General features: G+C 35.7%; 1 long non-coding RNA gene and 1 pseudogene across 2 annotated transcripts; both read right to left on the bottom strand.

Annotated features, from left to right (window-relative positions):
• Positions 1 to 1,638: 1,638 nt before the first annotated feature.
• Positions 1,639 to 4,158, bottom strand: LOC136210908 (uncharacterized). Of its 2 annotated transcripts, none has more exons than XR_010678253.1 (5): positions 3,960 to 4,158; positions 3,305 to 3,406; positions 3,153 to 3,236; positions 2,186 to 2,260; positions 1,639 to 1,894 (listed from the first exon to the last, which is right to left on the bottom strand). It is a non-coding gene; the product is annotated as an uncharacterized lncRNA (long non-coding RNA). The 2 variants fall into 2 exon arrangements; XR_010678260.1 differs by having other exon boundaries at positions 3,153 to 3,199.
• Positions 4,159 to 8,196: 4,038 nt separating this feature from the next.
• LOC136216731 (cytochrome P450 726A27-like) lies at positions 8,197 to 10,502 on the bottom strand (annotated as a pseudogene).

Raw genomic sequence — 10,502 nt, 5'->3', positions numbered from 1 at the left:
AGCCCAACTAGTTGTGAACTGTGCCTATTCGAGATACTAGGTCCTAGAAATAATTTTGATTTTCCCAATTAACATTCTGGCCCAAGATCGATCCATAAAGGCGAAAGACATCACGAATAACCTGCATATTTGCAATTGAGACCTTGCAGAAGAGAAGAGCATCTTCTGCATAGAGTACATGGGTTGGGAAATTGAATATCTTAGAGTAACCCATAGGTAATAGATCACTAAGCCGGAGCAACCAGCGACTGAGGAAGTCCTCCACAATTGCAAAAAGTAGAGGGGATAGAGGATCTCCTTGCCACACTCCTTTAGAGCAATTGAAGTAGCCCGTAGCAGTAGACCCTGTCAAGATAGAAATTCTAGCAGACGAAAACATATTGAGGATCCAATCTCTAAATTGCAGGGAGAACCCAAAAGCCTCTAACACGGCCGGCAGAAAGTTCCAATTCAGCGTATCAAAAGCTTTCCGTATATAAATTTTTAAGGACATATTACCGCCAAAGCAGTGTTTATTCAACATGTTTGTGCCTTTCAAAGCCATTGCAATACATTGATGTATGTTTCAACCATTGAGAAAGCTAAATTGATTACTTGAGATCACCCGGGAAGCAAATTGTGAAGGCTCTCAGCCAATATTTTTGCAATAATTTTGTAACCAAAATTGCTCATAGCAATTGGCCTAAATTGCTCAATTGACATTGCCCTTTCAATTTTAGGTAGCAATACCATATTGCTAGAATTCAGGCCCGGTGTCAAAGCTCCAGATGTGAAAAAACTAGTAACCATCGCGACAACATCATTCCCGACTACATCCCAAAAATCCTGGTAAAAGGCACCAGTGAAACCATCTGGACTCGGAGCACTGCTGTAATCCATGTCAAATATGATCCTATGAATTTCAGAAGGATCCGGCACTCTGACCAAACTATCGTTCTCCTCGTTAGAGACCAGTCTCGGAATTACGTCAAAGACTTCAACATAATTCACTGGCGGACCTACCTCATTATGAAATAGAGAGGTATAAAAATCAGTTATATGTGCAGAGATTCGAGCCATATCAGTTACAACCTGACCGTCGATTTGCAGAGCATGTATACCAATCCCAAACTTCCTGACACTACACCATAAAACTCCTACTGCAACCAAGTGAAATTGTTGGCTTAGACCCATTTTTGAGTTGCAGTAGGCCAAAAATAGGCCAAACGCAACAAAAATCCAATTGTTGCGGAAGCTCCTGTAGCATTATTTGCTAATGCAACAATTTGTAAGTAGTAGCAACAACTAACAATTGTTGGATATTTTTTAATTAGTTGCAACAAATTTTTAATAAAAGCAACAAATTTATAAAAAAATGCAACAAATAATTATTGTTGCATTAAATCGAATGCAACTAATTTATTTAATTTGCAACAATTTTAATAGTTTATGCAACACAAATATTACTTCTAATGCAACATTTATATTACTTAGTGCAACAAATTTTATGACTTTTGCAACAATTTAATCGATTTTGCAACATTTATAATTGAAATTAATTTGCATCTTTTTGTTGCAATATTTTTAATAATTCAAACCTGTAATAAATGCAACTTTTGATTAATTTCGGAAAGTGTAATATAAAATATGCCAAATATATTTACAAACAATGATCCAAGTCATACATACAGAATCTCTTACAAAATAAAATAAGATCTCTTACAAAATAAGATAGGAGTCTCATAATATATGTCCAATACATAGTTTTCAAATTCTAAGAAACCATAATCTTTCATCGATGACACTCGTTAGCTTCTCCTCTTCCCAGGCAGGTCCCTGTAGACCAAAAAGCTCGACAGCAAGCCTCAACTCAGGATCAACTAAGAGTATGAATGATTGACAAACAGTATAAGACCTGCATGACCCCAAAGTTTTGATGAAGGAATAAGCATGGATATGAAATATTGATGAAAAGATTGAAGATTTCAATAATAGAAGTTACATAAATAACGAAGGAAAAACATATACCTAATGTATCCTAGTCAAAGACCCACTAATTTTCTTTTACTTTTAAATAGAGTCAGACCTCTATGAGATTAGAATTTGGAATCAGTGCTAAGTCATGTAGAGAACATAATCTGCAATTAAATAAGAAACAACAACTATTGGGACTTCTAATTAGCTCTTTCACAAAATAAAGGCATACTTTGAATGAAGTCTCCATAATAAATCTGCCATCCTGTGATACACTAGGTATGGTGCCTTGCTCGAAGAAAGTGACCTGCATTTGAAAATAATGTTGTTCAAATGAACAAAAACTGTAAGAGGAGTATTTGTCTTTTTACAATCAAGTCCATGAAAGTATTAATCTAACTTGAACAACAAATTTATCTCAGTTTATCAAGATTAGTAATGACATTACATAATAAGACTTGAAATTACTCGTTGACAACGAAACATAGGGCATTAGTCATACCATAAGTATAGTTGCAGAGATATTAGAAGAGAATTTTGCTATCTCTATGCAGGCATGAGTTCTAACTCAGTAGATAGATGTAAAGAAATCCAAAAAGAGTATATTGCACAAATAAAACAACAGAATTGTAAAAGAATAAATAAGAAAGTTATGACCAAGCAAAGAATTGGAGTAGAAAGATGTCAAATTAGCAATCTTCACCTTTAATATTTCAATGAACAATAGCTAATATTAAGAAAGGTAAAATATTTCAATGATAACATCAGGGTTTTTGAGAACTTGGGTAAAAAATAAGACAGAAACAACTATGAGGGCGACAGTTGAATAAAAACAACAACAAAGCACAAAACTTCACATGATTTTAGGTATACCCCTTCAAATTCTCCAAAGCTTCACATATCAATACTTGCACATTGAAAAAAGCATTCTCTTTATACATCTTTTCCCAGAGAAAATTAGAGTTGATTCTGTTTTACTATTGAAATTTCCAACTAGGAATGATGATCAGATGTAATTTTGAAACCATTGCATTTGTAACTATTTTCCACCAGGGCAGGCCATTGGCAAGGCTAATAGTCCAAAAATATATATATCCATATAAAAAAAGAGTTTGCTGATTCAAACTAAGAACTTACTAATGTAATCAGTAACAATCATATTGCTCTTGAGGAAATTGAAGATTTCCACAATGTATTACCTGGCCACGACCTAGACAAGTTGTTGTTGGCTTGACAAGTTCATCCCCTGTGGAAAGCAAATCAATTGTAGGTGTAAGGTATACCTGAAGCAGATTGTTGACCTTAGAGATTTCATGAATTCATGAACCACAAAAAGAGATTCAAGCCATACCTTCACCATCAGAACACCAACAGTAACAAGTAAACCAATTTCTGAAACATCAAGTCGTTCTCCAGATTTTAACACAACAACATCTTTCTCAATGTCACAAACCTGTATAAAACAGAGACTTCTTACAACTTCAAAAAAAAAAAAAAAACCAGTTCAAAGTAAACACAAGTTAACCAAACACAGAAATATAGACCATATAGTTAATTTTTATTAATGTGTAGTGAAGTAACCGGATCAAATGACAATGTAGGATAATGCATCTCAATATACTATCCATTACTCTCATGAGAACATGGTCAATAAATACATAAGGTTTCTAGCAGGATCCAAGAATATACCCCTGTCTTACCAGTTAAACACATGAATAATTCCTCGATTGAAACACACACAAACAATGCTCTATTGTCCAAGAATATACCCCTGAGTCATTTAATTCATACAACTAAAATGTCCTTCATTGGATGATTGTAAAGTTTTCCTTCTAATAGCTCCAGCTCCAAGTTGTTGGAATAATTTCATTCATAATAATTTTAGGAATTGGTAATTCTTTCCATTAAATTTTATTGGTAATTTCATTCATAATAATTTGAATTGGTAATTTCATTCATAATAATTTGAATTGGTAATTCTTTCCATTAAAGTTTTCGGTGCATACCTTTCACGATGAGTCGAAGCAAGTAACAGTCATCAAGCCGAGGGCCTCCGACGACCAGATGATGGCGGCACGGTGTTGACGGCGCCGGCAGTGAGAAAATCAATGGAGACAAGTGGAAGAGAGGCGGTGAGGGAGGGAGAAGAGCAATGGAGAAGTGGAGGAGAGGCTCAGAGGCGGAAGAAGTTCGAGAGTTTGAGGAGAGAATAGAAGAGAACAAACGATGTGGTTGCTGTAATTTTAGGGTTTTATTTTATATGAATAATAACGAAATTAATATAATATAAAAGTTACGATTTACATGTAAACCAAAATAGCAAGGTGGCAAAGTGGTAATGCCAAATTCTAACAATTAGAAGAGTATGGGTTTGAGTCCCATAGGTATGTATATTAATTTTTTTTTTTACATATTTGAGGGAAATGGGTAGCGTGTAACGTCGGAAATTTCTTTTTTTTTTTTTATATATAAGGGAAATGGGTAGCGGGTAACAGGTACCCGTTAGATATATACCGTGTATCCAGGGGTCTTCCCATATCCATGACGGGTAGTATTCTTAATCTCATAACCGTCTCATACCCTCTAAACCAAGGTTCGGGAAGTCCCATTAGGGTCGGATAATGTCGGGTACCCGCGGGTATACTACCCGTTGTCATCCCTAAGTACGGGGATACCATTTCCTGATCCCGTCGCGTACCTGCCTACGGGGACCAATCTCATCCCTGCCAAAAACAGGGCAAGGCCCCAACGGGTACGGGTATTCTCTGTCCCAGTTGCATCCCTAGTTCTTCTCGACTAATTTTCCCCAGAATGAACGATGATATTATCAAGTCCTGCCCGACCTAAGCTCGTCAAAAAATGAACGGGCTTGGGCTTTACAAATTTTACATCGGCCCGGTCCGATATATATATATATATATATATATATATATATTAAGTTTTAACTTTGATATTTATATTAATTATAATATATATATTTATTTTAATTATAATATATAAGTATAAATTATAATATATATAAATATAGATGGGTTTGAATGTTCGGGCTTGGGATTCATATCTTAGGCCCGAGCCCAGTCCGAGCCCGAGCCCGATTAAATTTATTACGGGTTGGGCTGGACTTGGTAATATCATCGTTCGAGCCGAGTCCGAGCCCGAGCCTGGCCCATGCTAAGGTCTAATAAAAATTAAAAAATTTCTTTTACAAGTTTAAATATTAATAAAAATATTAATATTTAATATTATATAATTGTTTCCAAAATTTAATATTATAATTGTTCTCAAAATTTAATATTTATATATATTAATAAAATAGTAAATTCTTTTGACTGCAATATTATATATTTGTTAGTTTTTTTTTTTTGCATTGGATCACTTAAATGTCAATGCAACAATTATAATTTTGTTGCTTTCTCGGTTTTACCTTATTTTTTGTACAATTTAAACAAATTGTTGGATTAACTTGCTTATAAGCAACATGTCAAGCAACAATGAATATTTTTGTTGCATATTTTTTAATAATTTTGCTAATTTGAAGATTATTTCAACATAAATGCAACATTATTGAAATACAACAAAATAAACTCATTTAATGCATCAATTTTCATGCAACAAATTCAAATTTGGTTGCATTAGGGGTTTTATGGTATAGTGTGATAGTGGCCATTCGATGGAAGAAGGCACTGTTTCTATCTCCAACAGTCAACCACTTTATGCCACTTTTTTCCTTTATGTAGGTATGCTTTCTTTTCATCGCCTCATCTTGACGCGTGTGAGCCTCAAGTTCACGAAAATGCAATTCATCAGAAAAACCCACTGATTCAAAGTTTGATTGTACATGTGCTAAATAAGTTTCTGCCTCCTTGATGTTGAGGTCTAAATTCCCAAAAGTTTCCATATTCTAGTTGTGTAGAACTAGTCGACGCCCTTTGAGTTTTTCGCCCAACAACTGCATTGGGGTAAGCTGATTTGTCTGCTCTTCCAATACCCTGTAACTAATTCTCGAAGACTAGGGTGCCCAATCCACATTTTTTGAAATTTGAATCTACCATGAGTCACATACCCACTGTTGCATCTTACCAAAAACGGACAGTGATCAGAATGGTGCCTAGCCATGACGGTGTTGTTAACCACATCCTAGAACTCTATAAAGTCGGTTGAAAACATAGCTCTATCAAGCTAGCTTTCCACCCTAGCGATACCACGTCTCCCATTACACCAAGTGAAATACAAGCATGTAATGATTCCTTTATTTAGATCCCCACTCTCCACAAAATTTCTAAAGTCCCTACAAGGATGAGCAGCTAGCATCCACCCTTTTTTCATGTGAGCCGAGCACAGCATTGAAATCTCCCATTACTACCCAGCGACCTGGTAATTGATTAGTACCACATATTGTTCATAGCACGTTAAAACTGTAATATAATTCAAAAACTTCGATGTGGAAAACACCCATAGAGATGGTGTATCTTTATAATTTTTTACAATAAAAGTTAGGCCTAAATGAAACCAGTAGGAAGGTTCAGTTTTGTCAAAATGAACCATTGGTTCAGCTAAGCAAGCAAAATTCGGCTTATGTTGGAAACACAAATTAGATAAATGACATTTGGTATCCTGGTTAAGAATACATCTGCAATTCCCATATAAAACATTCATTTAAAATGAATAGGTATTTTACTAGCTCGGCGAGGCCGAGTTGTTGCGTCTGTACCGGCTGCACGTTCTCTTTTTGTCTGTCTGTTTTATGGTGAACAGTTTGAAATATCCCTTCAGGCTCCGCTTCTTCATCTTCCACCGAGTCAGCCCGTGATTTTGTTCCTATTGATGGTGATTCCAAGTCATCTCTAGGAGAGATCCTAGGCTTAAACAAGATTAGATTGTCATTAACCAGTGATTGAGGTCGCTCTGGCATATCGAGAATGAATTCCTCACCAGCCCCTTGAGGACTATTTGGAAAAACAATAGAGGAATCTACCAGAATATTAGCGTTTGGAGTAGCTTTCTTTTGATTATTAGATACTGAAACACTTGTATCAAGCCCCCTGGTATCTGATTCAATTCTTTGTAGAATTCGGGTAACAAGAATCTCAAAACTAGTGGTCCTTTTAGGCAGCCGCTTAACCTGATTAGTTGTATCATTCTCCTTTCTCCTATCCCCTTGCGGTGGTTTTTTTATTTCTTCTGCAATCATAGGCCATATGCCCAATTGAGGAGCATACCTACAAAAGCTAGGGAGCTTCTCATATACAACCTCAATGCATAGTTGCTTTCCATCTCTTTCAATTCCTAATTTAACTGGTAGCTCCGCGTCTAAATCCACATCCAACAACATTCTAGAAAAGTGCCCGAGATCCCCATCTAGTGTAGCTTTGTCAAAACGTAGCAATCCTCTAATACATTTAGCAATATTAGACAAAATTTTCACATCCCATTATTCACAGGGTAAAAAGTAGAGTTTTACCCAGACTTGAGCATTTGTCGATTTTTCAGCGAATGGGTCAAAATCGGGCACCCATGGTTGGAGACGAAATGTCTCAGGCTTAGTGCTGATGATGCCGCGTGCAAAAACCATGTTTTTTTTCCTCTATGGAATTAAGAATAACATGAAAGTAACCTCTTTCAATCGAAATCAAACATCAAGGTTCTGTTATGCCCTTTAAATCAGCAACCTTCCATGGCGTGTCGCCCTTAATGAGAATCAAACGCCCAATCCAAGAATTGGAACACAAAGCGATCCAATTTTCATAGGCCGACTAAGAGATACGCACTGATTCTAATTCCCCCGATATCTGTAATGGATGCAGATGACGGCTGAGCTTCCACAAAGTGTTTCCGTAGCACCCCGGCGTATGAATGAGGGTGGGGGTTTATAGTGGGAGGTGATTCGATAGAAACCGAATTTTTGAATTGAAGAGAGTTCTTATGTTTCGATAATCCTCAGGAGCGGCCGAGGAAGACAAGCTTGGGTCTACCATTAAAGACGGCAGGCAAACGACGACGAGTGAAGGGTGGCAGTGGTGGCGGTTGAGATGCTAGGTCATCATCCAAAAGTTTTGTCTTAAACATTATATATATTATGGAATTTCAACAATACAAACAAATGAATTTAAAAACAATCAAAAGTAAAAAAACTTTTATTAATTAATAATGACAATAAGAAACATACAATTCTTAAGAAAAAGAAACTGAGTTGAGAAACATTTTATTCCATTTTATTCCACTTTCAAGTTTGTTGATAAATGATTAGTTTTTGGGGAAGGGATCGAAAGGAATTGGAATCAAGTTGAGGTCGTGTTTTCTGCTCAAGGCGGCACCTTGAAAAACTTCAGCCATATCAAGATTTTCAGGTGTGATTCTATTAGGAAATTTCCAATCAAAATGATATAACAAGTTTGCAAGCACAAGCTCCACGTAAGTTGTGGCTAATGAGATTCCTGGACATATCCTTTTTCCCGCACCAAATGGTATTAGTTCCTTATTTGCACCTTTATAATCTATTTTACTATCTTCAAATCTTTCTGGATAAAACTTTTCAGGTTCGATCCAAACATTAGAGTCTCTTCCCATAGCCCAAATATTGATCATAATTGTAGTTTTTGGAAAAATATCATATCCATCTACTTTTGTTCTTTCTCTAGACTCTCTTGTAATCAAGGATGCCGGAGGACGTAGTCTGAAAGTTTCTTTGATAACTAATTTCAAGTAGTTCAATTCTTGGATTCTTGATTCCTCAACGTTTCCATTTTCTCCAAATACTCGTCTCACCTCTTCTTGTGCTTTTTTCATTGTTTTAGGGTTCCTCATCAACTCCGACATTGCCCATTCTATAAGTATAGAGGATGTATGGCTCCCAGCAGTAAATAATTCCTGCAATATCGAATGATAAGGTTAGGTCTTTGTTTATATCTGAGTGGTTGAGTGGTTAAATTTTGACAACATATGTTAATAAAGGCCGAGAGACATGGGTCAACACCTGTCTCACCCCAACCTATGCGAGAAATAAAAAAAAAAAACTTAAAATCATAGACATAGATTTCTATCAGTAAATGTATAATTCCTGTCAGTAATTTCAACTATTCAGAATTTGTAACAGATCTATGATGGAATAATCCAAATGAATGTAGATTCAATTAACTTACATTCTAAACTAACAGTTTAGGTTTAAGAATGATTTTTATATACTATATAACACACCTCTTCAAGCAAATATCCCTTCATCTTAATGCATATATAACACAAACTCATTTTATCATGCGATTTAAATTTCACTAATAAATGGAATTGATAAGGTTTAAGCTAAAATGTAGATGGAATATTTACATAAAAACATATTATGGATGTACTTACCACAATGCTGGCTTTGATGCAATCATTTGTGAACGGTATTTTAAGGTTTCCTTTCTTCTGCATATCTAAAAGAACATCTAAAAAGTTATCAACTTCACCATCATCATTCTTTGTGTTGGCTTTGTGTTCATGTATGGTGTCTTCAAGCATCCGGTCCGCCTCCGAATGCAACCTTCTCAGTCTTGACATAGCTATACTAGTGAAATATTGAATGAATTTGAAAGAAGGGAAGAAATCGGCAATGCTAACAATTTTTCCTGCGTCCTTCAAACTCTCGAGAATAGTTAACAAATGTTCTTTTGTTTTTCCATTTTCACCAAATGTAGCTAGTAGCATGACGGTGTTTGTCAAATCAGCAACAGTGTTTGTAAGATTGACAGGTGATCCGCCTTGGAATCGAAGGAATTTGATCATTTTTTAGACTTGTTCTTCCCTGAGTGATCGGAGTGATTGAACACGTTTAGCACTCAAAAACTCCAATGTAGAAATTTTCCTCATTTCTCTCCAATAGTCTCCATATGGTGCAAATGCAATTCCAACACCGTTATAAAGGGTAGTTTCAAGAGACTGCATTTAGAAGTGTCAAAATTAATTATCACATATTATAACCATGTTATTAGACTCATATATTCTTTTTGATCATATATAATATAATTTTTTTTTATCATTTTCCCGACAAAGCCAAAGTTAAATTAACTTTTTTTTTAAGTATCAACGATAGCATTTCTGACAGTCGGTGCTAATTATTTGGACTTTTTTCTAAGTATCAACTATAGCATTTTTTTTAAGAATATTGTAAGAAACTTACGTGAACTTTGGTGCTAATTATCGGTCTGTGTCATGTAAATTGTATTACCGTGTAAAAAATTGATAGCTCTATATACCTGAGGTGCTGGTCGTTCGGCGAACGCTTCACTCTGAGTTCCGAGAACCTCATGGGCAGTTTCAGCACAAGAAATGACAACTACAGGAACTTGGCCTTGTTGAATGCTCATAACAGGTCCATAAATTTTAGCCAAATCGCTTAGGCATTGATGGATTTCAGCACCGAACATCTGAGGAATATTACCTAAAATAGGAAATTTCCATGGCCCTGGAGGGAGGACTATGTTTCGGGTGTGTTTTTTCCATATCTTTAACACCATAAAAATGAAAAGAAAGAAGCTTAAGATAATAGGAAAAGAGGGAATTTGCATGTCCAT

This window comes from Euphorbia lathyris, chromosome 1, assembly GCF_963576675.1.
Source record: "Euphorbia lathyris chromosome 1, ddEupLath1.1, whole genome shotgun sequence".
NCBI lineage: Eukaryota > Viridiplantae > Streptophyta > Magnoliopsida > Malpighiales > Euphorbiaceae > Euphorbia > Euphorbia lathyris.
The sequence above is the reverse complement of the archived record's forward strand: the minus strand, read 5'-3'. Positions and strand labels throughout refer to the sequence as shown.